The 17,079-nt window shown below is 44.2% G+C and overlaps 1 protein-coding gene across 5 annotated transcripts in view; it reads right to left on the bottom strand.

The window, feature by feature from the left end:
• Positions 1 to 17,013, bottom strand: part of ST6GAL2 (ST6 beta-galactoside alpha-2,6-sialyltransferase 2) — an 88,686-nt gene extending 71,673 nt beyond the window's left edge. For 3 of the 5 annotated variants that reach the window (XM_049857299.1, XM_049857303.1, XM_049857304.1), the window contains exon 1: positions 15,912 to 16,577. The gene's annotated coding sequence lies outside the window, so the exon portion shown is untranslated. Of the gene's footprint in view, positions 1 to 15,911; positions 16,578 to 16,968 lie in introns of those variants that run through there. The other 2 variants (XM_049857301.1, XM_049857300.1) reach the window with 2 other exon arrangements.
• Between the last annotated feature and the right edge of the window lie 66 nt (positions 17,014 to 17,079).

The raw sequence follows: 17,079 nt of genomic DNA, 5'->3' as shown, positions 1-17,079 counted from the left end.
CCAGGGACCAGGAAGGTGGTGTGGTCACCAGACAGGAAGGACAGTGGAGTACCACAGTCAGCAGCACCACAACGGCTAATAAGCCAAAACACATGAAGTCATTAAAACTCACTCAGCTATTACAAAAGCGATTAAAATGACTTCCATACCCAAACCACCAAACCCAGTGCCGTCGAGTCGATTCCGACTCACAGCGACCCGATAGCACAGAGTAGAACTGCCCCATAGAGTTTCCAAGGAGCGCCGGGTGGATTCCAACTACCAACCCTGTGGTTAGCAGCCGTAGCACTTAACCACTACGCCACCAGGGTTTCCAATGACTTCCACGGGTGTGAGGAAATCCACACTTAGGTTCTTATGAATTAACATTCTCTCTACTCCTAAGTGGTCCTTCGTATCTTATGCATATGTAAACGAGGCAATGAAATCGTTAAAAAAAAAAAAAAACTCTGTGTGCTTCATTAAATTCCTGCTTCATTTGGCGATGTTCTGTTTACCACCGAGAATCACTAAATGCCCCGAACTTCAATCACTGGTAACATTTTATTTTTATTTTTCTAGTCTCAGTTCAGAACAGGAACTCGAGTCCCTCTAATTAACTGACATTTTCCAGACATGCCCCAGGCTCTAACTTGACCTTTTGGGCAGCTGCAAAATTACAAACGACCAAACAAAAGCCTCTTATTTAGACAGTGAAGATGCACAGCACTAGGTGCAAAGACCCCAGACACTCAGGGAGGATGTGGATCCGAGAAGACACTCTGAAAATGCTCAGGGTCCCACGGAAACTCTAACGACCCCAAATGAGCTCTGACTCTTGGCGCCTGTCCAGAGAAGGCGTTCCCCACAGCCCTGGTGGCCATTTCTTGCAAGGATCACTGGGAAAATGAGGTCATGGCCACGTAGGTGACACAAGAAGCCAAGTGGAGATTTCTGCAGCTCACGCAGGATTATCACAGACGCCTTCCACCGGCTTTAATAAAGCTTAAGGTGTTGGCCTGCCCGTCCGCAGCTGGGTGGGGTTGAACCAAGGGTAGGCACTGGTTTATAATTCTTCATGGAGAGCTGATATTTCAGACTCTCCCCTCTCTAGAAACACCTTTCCCAAATATGAATATCAATTCATAGAAGAGGAAACCCCTGGTAGCTTACTGGTTAAGTGCTACAGCTGCAAACCAAAAGGTCAGCAGTTCAAATCCACCAGGTGCTCCTTGGAAACTCTACAGGGCAGTTCTACTCTGTCCTATAGGGTCACTACCAGTCGGAATGGACTCTGACGGCAATGCCTTTGTTTTTTTGTTTGTTTTGGTTTATTCAGAGAAGATTCCTGAGCAGGCAGAAAAAACACAGCGCAATAACCAAACACTGTCAGGCCCATGTGCTCTGGAATGAACTTCCCACACCCGAAGCTGCTAATGTATGTAGCTGTAATTGTTAGGATTTCATACAACACTCATGAATCAGAGACCATGTGCTTTTATAAATTCTCCACAGACAGATCCTACCCAATTTATTTACTAATGATTTACCAGTTACGTGTGTCCCTCAATTCTGAATGCTTTCCTGAAGAAAACAAAGACATCCAACCATATTTATAACGATTATGGAAAAGAAACGGGAATTTCGAGTTTTCTCTGTGATTTTCACATGTGGCATAAAGATTATAGGGCTGAATGGTTTAACTCTGATGTCTTGACATCGCTAGTAAATGTATTTCTCCAAAGTGATGAACTACAAGTCTAACATACTGTTTATAGAATGGTCCACTTGGCCCCTGTTCTGAGGTTCCTTGTTCTTAGATTGTTCTGTGGATAAACGGATTGCTAGAATTTTGGGAACTCTATGGGAATTCAACTTGAAGACAGAGTAAAACAATAAACTGCCTCGTCTTCTTTAGAAATCATATTTAGGGAATGGGTGATAGTCATTTCAATCTAATAAGACTCTCAGCTTCATTCATTCAACAAACATTTATTAAGCGTCTCCTGAGCTCAGTACTATACAATGTGCTCAGCAGTAGGGACACCACATTCTGGTGTCTATTTTCAAGGAACTTAAATGAAGCCGTGGTGGTGTAGTGGTTAAGAGCTTGGCTGCTAACCAAATGGTCGGCAGTTTGAATCCGCCAGCCGCTCTTTGGAAACCGTATGGGGCAGTTTTACTGTGTTTTGGAGGGTCACTATGAGTCAGGATTGACTCGATGACAACAGGTTTGGTTTGGTGTTATAGTTAAGGTGAGAGAGAAGTAAACAATTATAATACAAAGTAGTAAGTGCAGTAATAGAGAGATGATGTTGGAGGGGAGTCCCTGGGTGGTGCAAATGGTCAGTGTGCTTGGCTGCTAACCAAAGTCTGGAGGTTCAAGTCCACCAACAGTTCCTCGAAAGAAAGACATTGCCATCTACTTCCAAAAAATTAGCCATTGAAAGCTCTATGGAGCACAGTTCTACTCTGACACATATGAGGTGGCCATGAGTCAGAGCTGACTGAGGGCAACTGGTTTGGGTGGGCGTGGTAAGAAGAGAGACTGAAGAAGAAAGAATAAGGAACATTCTTAGATTTGGCCTAACAACATGGTCAGAGCAGAGAGACTGAAAGTGGATGTGGCTGAAAGGTAAGTAGAAAAGTAGAGAAAATAAGCTGGAGCCAAACCCAGAAGCACATGATATTCTAAACCTTTCAGACCTTGTCCTGCACGCAGTAGGGGGTGACTTAGGCATTTTATGAAGAAGAGAATGTCACATGATCAAATTTAAGGTTTAGAAAGATGACACCGCCAATATGGAGAATGTATAGGTTGGTTGGATAGGGTGGGCAAGAATGGGATAGGAATAGCTATTAAATTCTAATATAAAACACCCCTTCTGCTATTAATGGTTCAGGGCTTCCCCCCCCCTTCTTTTTTTCTGTAAAATATGATAAACTCTAGAAGCTGAAACCCAACAGACACTTCACCCTCCAGAAACTGTAAATGTCACCGTCTCCATAAGGATATGGACAAGCACATGAAGCATAATCACATATTTACAAGCCACTTAAACAGCACATGCCCAAGGGCACATTGTATAAAAGCCAGCATTTTCAGCAGCAGGTAACAGATACAGCTTCCTCTTCAGGAGACAGAAACCAAATCATCAGACTCTTAATGCTGGGTAAGCTTTGGCTGCCAAATACACGGCTCGATAACAAACGGCATCATTTGCGTCTGCCTGTGGGTTTAAGCCAACTTCTTCGGTTTAAAATCCTGAGTTTATACAATATAATCTGAATACCCAAAAAACCCATTGCTACTGAGTCGATTCTGACTCATCGTGACCCTATAGGACAGAGTAGAACTGCCTCAGAGTTTCCAAGGAGCGCCTGGTGGATCTGAACTGCCAACCTTTTGGTTAGCAGTGGTAGCCCTTAATCACTACGCCACCAGCGTTTACAATCAGAATACATCTGACCTTTTATTAAGTAATCTGCCAGTTATCCTTTGTATTTTTTTAATCATATTTCCATTTCTCATTTTCTTCCTTGATGCTACATTTAAAGCTATTCTATCTTTCTTTCACATTTCTTTGGGACTTAGTTTTTGGTGAGTTATAGTGGGAAGAGCTCTCAAAGTTGGACAGTGCTGTCAAGTGCAGACTAGTCAGCTGATGGTGTGTGTGGGGCAGGCCCAGCTTGAGTTTTTGGACTTCTATTTATAAATGCAATTTACCTATTTATTTAATAGCAATTTATAATTTCTCTCTGAGGAGAAAAATTCCCCAAATCTATGCGACTTTGACTTTCATTTCCTGAGGACTGCTCTACTAGCTAGTTCCTTAAAAACATTTTCTGTAAGAATCTAACTATAGTTTATAAAATATCTTCTAGAACTCTCCATCCATCAGTGTCCATTGGGAATGTTACATTATTCTAAAGTCACAATGCAGAGGCTGCAAATTGCCCAATGACATTAAATTCCATTAGGAATGCAAATTTCATTTTTACAGTGTGTTTCTTCCATATAAATGTTTTATGTCCAGTTTTATTTTTACTAAAGTATATTTTAAGCCATCTTTAAGATTTAGTGCACAATGCACTAGCTTTTTGCACAATTTTTGTTTTTTGATCCTGTGGTTGTAGTGAATTGAAAGGACTATCTATAGCAACTGGAAAAAAAAAAAAAAAAAAAACCAAACCTGTTGCTGTTGAGTCAATTTTGACTCACAGTGACCCTATAGGGCAGAGGAGAACTGCCCCATACCGTTTCCACAGAGCGCCTGGTGGATTCGAACTGCTGACCTTTTGGTTAGCAGCCACAGTTCTTAACCACTGCGCCACCAAGATTTCCTCTGTGGCAGCCAGCAAATGGCAAAACTAAGCTCTTATGTTAATAACACTAGCTTGTTAATAACAAAACGTGCTTCATACAGCACCCAAATTTCAATGATGGAAAAAGATCTGACTTTCCGCTTCAATAGTACAATCAACATGTCACCCCTAGTAAACGTTGCCTTGATTCATGAAAAATATACTAACATGTTAAAAACTTTGCATAAACTTCAACGTAAACAGGCCATGCCAAGCTAATCTATTCTGTTAGAAATCAGGATAGTGATGACCAGCAATCAGAAATATGAAGAAGATTCTGGGATCCTGGTAATATGTTTCTTTATCGAGCTAGTTACACAAGTATATTCAGTTTGTGAAAATTCATCAAGCTGTACACTTACCATCTGTGTATACAGTCATGTCATATTATTTTAGTTATAAAAACGCAACTGGCTTTTGGCAAAAGATTGAATAATGAGCTTTCTCATGTAGCAATCCTCTGGGTCAGGTGTAGAGGTGAAGAAAGCAGACAAGTGAGGTCAGTACCCAAAGCCAGAGTAAAAGTGAGTCTTGGAAAGAATAGCCAAGACAGCTTCCTTCTCTCTGTGTACATGTGAGCAGCCCAGTACCAACACAGGCGTGTTTACAGGGAATGGGGAACAAAATAAAGAGAATTCTGAATTCTCTGGAAGCAAAAATACCAGGTGGCAGCTGGTGGGAAGATGAAGATGATGTCACATTTCTATATGCCTATTTTCTTCTCCCAAATTCTATGTGACATCATCCATTTATGGTTTGAAGACTATCAGGGAAGGACCACATGAGCCATTTTTATAGACTAGTATATCATCTTTAAGAAGCCCTGGTGGCGCTTAAAGCGGTCAGCTGCTAACCAAAGGGTCAGCAGTTTGAACCCCCCAGCAGCTGTGTGGGAGAAAGACGTGGCAGTCTGCTTCTGTAGACTTACAGCCTTGGAAACCATATGGGGCAGTTCTACTCTGTAGGCATTGACTTGACTTGACGGCAAGAGGTTTTTATTTTTTTTTTTAGTTTGATAATCAGCTTTGCATGTGTTAGCAAATCCTCCTATGGCCTGTTTGACTTGCAAACTGGGGATATGGCTAAGCTCGCTTCTCAGGATCCCTTCTGAGATCCCAGGGAGGAACAGGACATGGTTTTGGGTATTGGTCCACCGCTATCTCTTGTATTTAAGGTTGATGAAATCTTGTATGTGAGTATACATGTAGCTGACAAGAATACTGCCACGTGAAAGTAAATGCAGTTTTGCGGACTTAAACAACAAAAAAAGGCGGGGTGGGGGGAGAAAGGATGGTCTGTGAGCTTCAGATCTGTTCTGTTCAATGACGACATTCACTCAAGGACCTAGATGCTTGGTAAGTCCTTGTGGTTATGAGTTTCTTTGGTAAACCTTCCTATCTATCTCCCATCACAAGTAACAGGGTTCAGGACTTACTCAGTCACTGTTTTCTTCTGCACTCTGGAGGCTGTCACCACTAAATGAAGGAAATTTCACACAACTGAACGTTCCAAGAGGATTTTCTTTGTCTCTGAAAAAGTTTTATTAGTAACTATACAGGATGAACAGGGGAATGTTTAAATATCTAATTGCAATCATTAATCCTTGTTTTATACCCAAACAGCAAACAAACAAAAACACACAAACACACAAGCCCTTCCTCCTCTAAGGCTTTTCTGTACCTCTCTCTCCCCTCATACACACACTGAATTTCTACTTGACAGAACAGATTATGTGGGTTCAGAGGAAATACATGCCCTGGGAAGCAAATGAATTAATCTAGTATTCACGGCTTTCAGTTCAGCAAGGAAAGATTCTACGAAATGGCCTTCCTCCCAAGGTACTGAGTCCTGGCCTGGCTGAAGCATGGATCCAGAAGACAACACTCTCCTGGTACCTGCATGCATGCTGTATAAACTGATAGATCCAATTGAGCATTTCAGGGCTGCTGGTTACATATCACATGGACACACTAATTCCCAGACCAAATGTGTCTGCCATTATGCAGGGTCACGTTATATATTTCTATGCTATAACTCACCTGTAGTTCTATCTTGTAAACTCACCTTCCTTACCCATCTTGGGGTAAGATGAGTTCAGTTTTGCTGGTGAAACAGCTCATCATGTATTTGATTATACCCAAACAGTTCCATATTGAAATTGCCTTACATGTACCATTAAGAACCAGCATAAGTGCCTTGGTCCGGGATTCTTTTAACAACCTCATAAGCAATATGTTATTTAATACAGTCTAAAGTTTTCCTTTTACCCACTTCAGTTTTTTACATCTCACACCATGCTTACCAGCCATGAAACAATATTGGAAAAAACCCCAAACCAAAAAAAGTACATGTATCAAACAGTGATATGTAGATATTACCAGGGTGTGATTATAATAAACCAAAAACCCTGTCGCCGTCGAGTCGTTTCCGACTCATAGTGACTCTATAGGACAGAGCAGAATTGCCCCATAGGGTTTCCAAGAAACAGCTGATAGGTTCTACCATGGTTTGAATTGAGTCCCACCAAAGTATCTGTCAACTTGGCTGGGTCATGACTCCCTTGTATGATTGTCTACCATTTTATCTTCTGATGTGATTTCCCTATATGTCGTAAATCCTATCACTATGATGTAACAAGGTGGATTAGCAGCAGTTACATTGATGAGGTCTACAAGATTAGATAGTGTCTTAAGCCAGTCTCTTGAGATATAAAAGAAAGAAGTGAGCAGACAGACATGGGAACCTCAAACCACCAAGCAAGCAGCACCGGGTGCAGAGTGAGTCCTTTGGACCTGAGGTTCCTGCACTGAGATGCTCCCAGACGAAGGGAAGACTGATGACAAGGACATTCCTCCAGCGCCGACAGAGACAGAAATCCTTCCCCTGGAGCTGGCGCCCTGAATTCGGACTTCTAGCCTACTGGACTGTGAGAGAATAAACTCTTTGTTAAAGCCACCCACTTATGGTACTTCTGTTATAGCAGCACTAGACGACTAAGACAGATTCCAACTACCTCTTAACCACTGCACCACCAGGGCTCGGTGATTATAAGAGAACATACATTTTAGTTATTTGGTGTAAAATGTAGACTGTAGCCAGAATAAAAATGTTCAGGTTTCTCCTATGGAAGCAGTCACATTATTTTACAGCCACATCTTACATACATTTTCATATTATTATCAAGAAACTTTTGAAACATTCCCACCTCAAATGGTTTGATGTAATCCATTTAGTGGCACCTCCTAAATATTATTATAAGGTACCAAGTATCGAGTCAGACAAATTACTTAATTAGTGCAACTCCCCCAGCTACGAATTTTGAACACGGGGCAGAAGAATGTACTTAGCAACTACAGGAAACGGCACTGTGACTCAAAGGAAGAATACCCTTTTAAAAACAGAAAAATTATATACTTCTACACACTAATATACATATCTATATGTATCATATTTATTGACATATTTTTAAAGGTAAGCCATGTTGCATTTGTGAGCTTCTCATTTATTTATAAGCTTTTCGAAAAATTCCTTGGGAATTAGAGGGTATAGTTTTCTGTTTTGTTTCCTTTTTTAAATAAAACTCTTGAGCTTCCTGACTTAACTCTTTTAGCTAATGTCAAAAGTAATCAGAAGGAGCTACCATTCAGGACAACTGTAAGGGAACAAGGGTTCCTGTCCTGTCCTATTAAAAAAAACTATTAGCCGATAGAAATAAGACGGGCGCCACACCACCAATAGTAAGGGAAACAGAAAGTGGAAACCTATTGTCCGCGCAGACAAGGAGCAACGCTGGGCCTAGGGACCATAAGGCCATATGCTCCCCGTCTGAGGGGGCTGGGGAGCTTTTTATCTCCAGTGGCCTCAGGGGAGTGGGTTTGGTGCCCAGAACTCTCCACCCTTAGCCCGCCCATGTCCCCATTTGGATGCCCGGTTGTTGAATAAAGTCAGTGCAGTTGAGGTCCACGGACAGGCTGAGGACACCGCTCTTCACGTCCTGCGCATGCGCCGAAGTCTTGGTTCGCGCACGCGCAGGATTCTGGCACCAAATTCGAACTGTGGTTATGGCCGCAGCGTGGTGGGGTCAAACCGCAGTTAGAAGCCGTGGCTTGGTGGGCTGCAAGGGGGGCGGGGAACCGCAGGAAGTCTCCGCGTAGGCCTCAACTACAAATAGTCATCTGTTCCCTAGGAGAAAGACTGAGTCAACTACATTATTTGGTAGCATTGACCTGAAATATTTAAAGCGGCTGAACCTCTTTCATCCCGGGATACAGCTTAACTAATACATGTATGTAAGGTATGGCCTTCAGTTGATTCCGACTCATAGTGACCCTATAGGACAGAGTAGAATTGTCCCATAGGATTTCCTAGGCTTACGGGAGCAGACTGCCACATCTTTCTTCCAAGGAGTGGCTGCTGGGTTTGAACCACTAACCTTTTGGTTTGCAGCTGAGCGCTTTAACCACTGCGCCACCAGGGCGCACACATATATACACACACACACACAAATATACATTTATAACTGTAGTTATCAGAGGTCCTGCCTGACAAGTCCCCTTTAGTGTCAACTGTCAAAACACTGCAAAGGCATCTGGGGTCTTAAACGCCTGCAAGTGGCCATCTAAGACGCATAAATTGGTCTCAACCCACCTGGTGCAAAGGAGAATGAACAACACCAAAGACACAAGGTAAATATGAGCCCAAGAGTCAAAAAGGGCCACATAAACCAGAGACTCCCTCAGCCTGAGACCCAATGAACTAGATGGTGCCCGGCTACCACCGATCACTGCCCTGACGGAGAACACAACAGAGAATCCCTGATGGAGCAGGAGAACAGTGGGGTGCAGAACTTAAATCCCCATAAAAAGAGCAGGCTTAATGTCTGACTGAGACCGGAGGGACCCTGACGGTCACTGTCCCTGGACCCTTTGATAGCCCAAGATTAGAACCATTCCTGAAACCAACTCTACAGGCAAGGGGGATTGGCCTGGACTATAAGATAGACAATGATATTGGTCAGGAGTGAACTCTGTGACTCAAGTAGACACAGGAGACGATGAGGGCGACTCCTGTCCGGTGGTGAGATGAGAAGGAAGAGGGGGACAGGAGCTGGTTGAATGGACACAGGGAATACAGGGTGGAGAGGAGGAATGTGCTGTCTCATTAAGGGGAGAGCAGCTGAGTGCAAGGCGGGGTGTGTGTGGCTTTTTGTATGAGAGATTGACTGGATCTGTAAACTTTCACCTAAAGCGCAATTAAAAAAAAAAACACTCTGCAAACCAGCAACAATAAAAACCAAACCCGTTGCGGTTGAGTCGATTCCAACTGATAGCAACCCTACAGGACAGAGTAGAACTGCCCCATACGGTTTCCAAGGATCAGCTGGGGGATTCAAACTGCTGACTTTTGGTTGGCTGCCGAGCTCTTAACCACTGTGCCACCAGGGCTCCCACGAACTACCAAAAGTACCTGAATATGCTGTTGTTGTTATAAAGAATACACACTCACACACACAAGTAAAGGTATGCTGTTCCATATATATCCCATTTATAATCAATTAAAAGTAAATTTTAAACCCTAAACATTTGTGACCTCTTTCCCCAAGGCGCATATCATTTAGGATGTGTCATTCATTCTCCCAGGGATAAACACACAATACAGGCAAAGGAATGTTCTTTTAACAGTCACAAGGTCTGGGTTCTCTTCCTAATTTTGTTATTCAGTAGCTATGAATCCCAGCAATTAATGTTCAAGTCTCCTAAATCAACTTTTCTCACTTTATCTCTAAAGTGGTAGAATGATTAACAAGCTCAGTTGCAAACCAAAAGGTTTTGGAGGTTTGAGTTCACCCAGATGAGCCTCAAAAGAAAAGGCCTGGCAATCTGCTTTTGAAAAATCAGTCACTGAAAACCCTATGGAGCACAGCTCTACTCCGACACACAGTATTGACAGCAACCGTTGTTGTTTTTTTTTCTCCTTATCTCTAATGATATACCACAGGGTATATCATCTCTTCTGTATCTATGTTTTCTTTTTAAAGGAGTTACTCTTTTCATTTTGAGATTTTTTAAATGAAATATATCTTTCCCAATTTTAAAATATAATTTATACATGAAAATCCTTCTTCTAACAGTAAAATTAAATTCATCCATTTAATCATACACCGTAATTCCATAGTGTAATTGGATTAAACCTATCATTTAGAAACCAAATCCTATATTAATTGTATTTTTTTTTCCTCATTTGGAGTCAGTGGGACAAACATAGGTTTTTCACACATAACAATATACTTAACTTTCAGCAAAGTAATCGCTACACTTTCAAGAAGGCTACTTTTCAAATTTATTTCTGAATAATGAAAGCTATTAGTTTATCTAAGAGATTTACCCTTTCCCAAATTTAATTTAAAAGCTAAGTTATTTTAGAAACCATAACAATTGCCAACATGCAAGAACCTGTATTTGATAAATTTGTATAATTTGAACATGAAAAACCAATTGCTTTAAATTTAATAAAACCTTTTCCTCTCAGGCTCAAATACTTGAAGCAGCAGCCTAGAGTAGAACTTAATGTCTGAATTATAAACTTCTGAAAATAGAGGCTTATAATCAAGATATTGCAGGATTTTTCTTTACACTGTATTCTCTAATGTGTTAGTCAATGTATTTGTAAATGTCCCCAGGGACTACTTTCTGAGCTGGCTCTCTTTACCAACCCATATGAGCCTGAATTTCATTCCAAAACTGGCTGCCTGGGTGATAGCCTGAATTCCATAGGCCATTTTTAAGTTGTTGCTTAAACTTTCTTCCGCTTCTGGGCTCTGGTGGACACATACTTCCAGAGAACATCAGCTCCCGCTGTCAGTCCCCATCCATCCTGTACAATCTCCTCCATCAGGCCAGCTACCCACAGTGGTTAAGGCATAAGATCTCTCCTCTTCCCAAACGTAGAGTAGTTCTCTGGCCCTGACACCGTTATGAGAGTCATTCCTGTCCCACTGTTGAGTCAGGACTCAGTCTAACAGTGTAGACTTTGGAGACAAAAAAAAAAAAAAAAAGCCATTGTCGTTGAGTCCATTCTGATCTCACAGCAACCCTTCAGGACAGAGTAGAACTGCCCCACTGGGTGTTCTTGGCTGTAATCTTTACAGGAGCAGATCACCAGGTCTTTTCCCCCAGAGAGGGGCTGGCAGGTTCAATTGCTGACCTTTCAGTTAGCAGCTGAGAGCTTAACCATTGCTCCACCAGGAATGGGAGACTAACAAACCCGGTTCAAATCCCAGCTCTGCTGCTTTCTGACTACAAGATCTTTGAGCAAGCCACTCTGAGACAGAGCCCCCACAGTGCTAAATTCTTTCTTTACCTGGCTTCCTCCCCTACAGTGTTATACTGAAAAATCATTTCCTTTGCTGGGCTCCCTCCCCACCCACCCAGCTTTGCATCTGAATCCTACTTTTGCCTGGAGGTTATATGCAAACCCCACTGTGCCTGCGCAGTATGCACTATGATTAAGAATGTTGCTGAGGTAACTTGTATGAACGCCCTATCTGTAAACTCCTTTAAAAGGAACTTGCCTGCCTGCCCGCCCTTGGCCAGCAGTCTTGGTCACAGCAGCTCCCAAATACTCCATTTTCTTGTACAGTGAAATGAAGTTGCCTTTCCTGGTCTCCCACCTTGGTCTCCCTCTCGTTTATTGGCCAATACGAGTCACTAGGAGCAAGAATCTGGGGTTTCCACCTGGTAACAACTTCACCTTTCTGAAGCTCAGTTTTCTTATCTGTAAAATGGGGATTGTAAACCTGGAAAGGTTGTTGCTAAAATCCACTTTGAAAATCAAAGCAAAGAGATTGGCGGTGGGTGGTGCGTTGTGTTGTCAGTTGCCAGGAGGTGGCTCCAATTCATAGTGACCTTATGTGTAACAAGGAAACCACCATCTTCAAGATGGTTGGTATGTGTGGTGCATCGTAAGTGCTAATCAGTCACTGTTATTCTTGGAATTACTACTCTCTCCTGGGGTTAAATGGTGTTTGATGCGATGTCCAGAACGTTAACTAAAGTTAATTCTTTTCTGAGCACGGGAAATAGCTTTTAAGTATGCCAAAATATACACATCAATTTCATTGAATCCTAGCACCAGAAGACACTTTGGGGAAGATTTAAAGATTTAATCTAAGCCTTCATTTTACAGACTCTGGTGAGGCTAAAATTTACATCAGAGCTGATTACCACAGAGGCAGCACTTACTGGGACCTGGAGGGGGGACGGTGGGACAGGGGGCTGTGGACGCCCAGCCAAGAGCTTTCCATTCCATTCACTCTAATAAAGTCCAGTGGAAAACTGCAAACCCAACTTCATACACGCCTATCTTCCTGGAGCCAACATGTGCCTTGAATTTGGAATTCTTTCTTAGAGAATACCCCAGGATGCAGGAGAAGCCAGGAGGGGGCCGGGGACAGTTCTTCCAGACAGAAATTCCCCAGCATGGGCGTGCCTCTGACATCACTTGCATCCACAGAGCAATTCCTCATCAAAAACAAGAGGCACTTGATACTTTGTGACAGAGCAGAAGCTACAGGTGGCTGAATGAGGACAACAGCCTGACAACTGCTGGAACCAAGCTTCTACCACGTGCCATGGTCAAGGACTGATGCTAAGTGCTGAACAAACCACTGGCTCCTGCAAAGCCTTGGGATGGCCCAGTTCTCACATCCTGTAAACTCTGGGCCGACAGTCTGCCCACAGACTAGGTGGGTACCAAGTATTTTGAATTGCAGCTGTACCCACCAATTCTGGGGGCCCAGGAGTTTTAGATAGGGGTCGGACTTGGCACTTAATACATGTTTTTCTAACGCTTCTGTTTTTGCCCTGTATACTCAATAATGTATGCAAGCAAATCTCTCAAAAGTAGGGAGGAGGACTTTCAGAAAAATGGCACATTCACTAAACCGAACGCCTGAAGTTGATCCATTAACAGTAGCTGGAGCCGGCCATCTTCTTCCCATTAAGTCCTTGGCTAGAATCTCAAAACAGTGGATGTTAAGAACAATGAAAATTTCCTTATGACTGTGCGCCTGCACTCCCCTGATTCCAAACTTAGTATCTGATTCTATGGAATTATTTATTTTACAGTCATTTGTGAATTTCATTCCACAGTTCCTTTCTAAGGAAGCTGCTTAAACACTCATAACTTAACCTACACCTACCATGAGGGCATCATCTGTTTTGCTCAGACATGGAAGCACGTTGAATAAAGTCTTCGACCTAATTTAAACAGTTAAATTTTAAATCATATTACAGAAGATCCAGGAGGGGGAAAACTGGAGGGGAAATGACACATTATGCTTAAACAGTAAATAGATAAATGAAAAAGATTGTCTATTATAACTCAAAAGACATCTGCATTCAACAGTATCTCAAATGAGGCACTAAATATGCAAATTAATCATTTCCCAGAGTACCAATATCTGAAGGTTTTTGGAAAGGATCCCACCATTTATTTATCTAAGGAGGAGATGCAGAAGCCCAGGAAGGAGTTTGTCATTTCGGAGAAGACTTAAGCACATGACAAAATGCTTGGACAAATTCTAGACATAGAGTATAAAATTTTAGTTAGTATAAGCAATAGATCAGAGTCACACACTTAAACCATCTTAAAAAGAGGAGAATTTTAGAAAACAAGCTCCAGAAACAAGCATCTACAGGATTTTCTCAGCAATCCATTTCGCTATTTAACCAATCTCCCTGGCTGGCTACAAATACTTCCCTAAACCCAGTTTATATTCTTCACCCTACAGACCAAATCCTTTTCTCTCTTAATTTTCCTTATAAGAAACTGAGCACAGTTGGTTCCCCTTCTCTGCATAATCAATCATTCACTTATTTTCAAATGTTACTTTATCTCAGCCTCCTGTTTTCTCCAGAATCCTCCAGCCTAAATATTCTCATTTCTTTAACTTTACTTTCTAGATCGTGTGCATCGCATACTAAACTCACCAAATCCTGGTGGTCGGCTCTGAACCCTCTCTCCTACAGCTTCCACGTCCTCTTTAAATTGATGGGCTAAGAACTCCACTAAGAGCTGAGGCTAACACACAAATCTGGGCAAGTGATTCAGCTCAAAACTCGAAAAGCTTCAACTGCACCAAGCAAAAAGGTGAGATGCTAAAATTTTATCAATTACAATAAAAACTATACCGTGAATTCCAACATGTTTGAGTGCCTTCCTTAACCTAGCTGTAAAATTTAAAGCAATTTACCTCATAGTTTAGACTTTTCTCTATATTATCACATGATCCACTCACCATGGCCAAGAGTTTTTCTAATGCATTAATATCGATACAAGTCTTCAAGTATTGTAAAATTTCGGTTGTCAGTTTCAGAGAAACGAGGATCGGTGAAGGAGCAAAAATGAGTTCAAGGCCAGATAATTTTCCCTTAAAAAAAGCCTTAGCCCCAAATGTGCAAAAACAGGATGCTGTATAGAACCTCAATTTACTGGAATTCTTCCTTAGTCATAAATCTTATTTCAAAATGTCAAAATATATTAAGTAGCATTTCAAAAAGCTGAAGTTTCAAGTAACTCACATGGGGCTTTTTAAATGTGCAACAAGTACTTTAAACAAAATGCGATTCAAGTCGGCAAACAATTACCTCATCCAAGCAGACAACCCATGCATAAGGATATGCACGGCCCTTCAAGATCAGAACTCGAATGGCAGAGATTTTGACCAAATGTGGTTTGCCTCTCTCTAAAATGTCAGCATGATCAGTAAAAACAAGTTCACAAAAATCCAGCCAAGCATTACTTTTCTCCCCAAAGTGCTTCTCAGATCATAAAACAGCTTTGAAAGTCAACTTAACAAAACAAGTATGGCACTCGTAGGACAGGCTTGGAAGGCAATCCCAAAAAGTCTCATTTAAATTCCTGGAAAGCACAGCTTCTCCAAACACAGCTATTCAGCTCTCTGTAGAAGGCATCGCTTGCTGCAAGCCTCAAGTTTTAACTTCGCTCTGTCCCTCCCGCACCGTCAGACCGAGCGCTCCGGTACGCTACATCCACAGTCAGAAGAATGCACCCAAATATCCGCCCTGTCCATGGTGGGAAGTCAAAACAGAAACAAAACAAAAACCCTCAGCAACAGTAGTTTTCCGCGTCCAAGTGCATAAAGAACACGCGGGTATTTAGAATTTTAAAGGCCCTTCTGACCCCAAAACATTATAGCTACAGAGAACTGGAAATCAATAGAACACATTTTAAGCTTTAAGTAATGCAGTTTTGCATGGTGGTGGGGTGGAGAAAGACAGTTAAAAACCTCCATTCCCTTCCAGATCCAAAGGAAAGTAGAAGACCAGTGTTACTGAGCAAAACTGTGTCCGCCAGTTCCCAAAGCGCCAAGTCCTCCAGTTCCCTCACCCTCTTCAGATTCTCCTGCTTCTCCCAAAACCACCCTCAGCATTCCCAATACACAGGTCTGGGTCCTCGCCAAGACTAACTCCTCGCTGAGCAGCGCCCAAACTGCACCGAGGAAAACGTCGCCCTACTGTCCGACCCCTGCGCCCTCCTTTACCCACCTTTTCCCAACGCCTCTCCTCAAAAGCCCGGGCAGCCCGATGCTCTGCGCTCCCGGAGCCAGCACTGCGCTGGAGTCGGAGACGTGCCTGTCACATTTTTATTCCCCGGCAGCTGCTCGGGCGCGCGCAGCCACACGCTCCCACACTCACACGGACGCCCGCTGGAGTGGGGACCGGGGGCACCCGGCGCACGCCGCGGAACTTGTGGGCTGCGAACGCCGAGAGCGTGGCTCTGGTACCTCCTCCCAGCCGGGCGCACTCGCGGGCCCCGCCGCCACCCCAGCCTGCATTGCCTCCTCTTGGCACTTTGGGAGCCGGGAGCGCCCCCCGAGTTTGCGTCCCGGGCGGCCTGCGGGATTACCTCGGAGAGGGGGCCGGCTCCCCTGGGTCGGCGCGGCCGGGGCGGCTGCCTCCCAGAGGAGCTGAAGCGGCGGCTTCCCAGGCGGGGGCGCGGGCCCCCGGGCAGAGGCGCGGGCCCGGGGAGCCGGCAGCAGTGCGCGGCGGGCGGCTCGGCCTCCGGACCGGCGCGGGCACCACGCTCAGCCCTGCGCCGTGCGTCTCATTGTTCCGGGAAGCGCAGCCGCGGCGGCGGCGCCAGCGCCTGGAGAGACGGCGATCCCCAGCCCCGGGGCGAAGGCGGCGGCTCCGAGCCCGCGCGCCGAGGCTGCGCCGCGAGCCGGTCCGCGGTGCCCCAGCTCCCCGCGCTTCCTCCGCCGGCGGCCCAGGGGGCGTTTCCCTCCACCTACTGCCCCCCGCCTCCGCTAGGCTTCCGCACCTTGGGGGCCTAGGCTCACCTAGCCGGGTCTAGGCACTTGGAAGTTGGAATCCCTCACCCTCCCCTCTCCACGCCTCTGCCCCGTTAGCCCATCCTGCAGGCGAACGCAGCGCCCAGGTTCCCAGCGCTCCCCGGCTAGGACGAGGAGCCCTGCCTTTTCCAAGGGGAGTGATTACAGACTTCGGCTGAGAGAGGCGCCGTTTGGCGGCGTGGTATTCCTAAAAATGCATGCCTCTCCACGGCCGCCAGTTCCAGCCTTCCCTAGTTCCTGAGAGGGGTTACCTGCACAGGCACCCTGCCTGGCACAGCGCCTGGCACAGAGTGGTCACTCGGGTACCTGTCAGCGGAATGAATGAAGGAAAGTGGCCAGACCGTGGGTGGGTGGGGAGGGAA

This window comes from Elephas maximus, chromosome 17 (genome assembly GCF_024166365.1).
Source record: "Elephas maximus indicus isolate mEleMax1 chromosome 17, mEleMax1 primary haplotype, whole genome shotgun sequence".
In the NCBI taxonomy this organism is placed as follows: domain Eukaryota; kingdom Metazoa; phylum Chordata; class Mammalia; order Proboscidea; family Elephantidae; genus Elephas; species Elephas maximus.
Note: the sequence above shows the minus strand (reverse complement) of the source record. Positions and strands in the feature narration are given on the sequence as shown.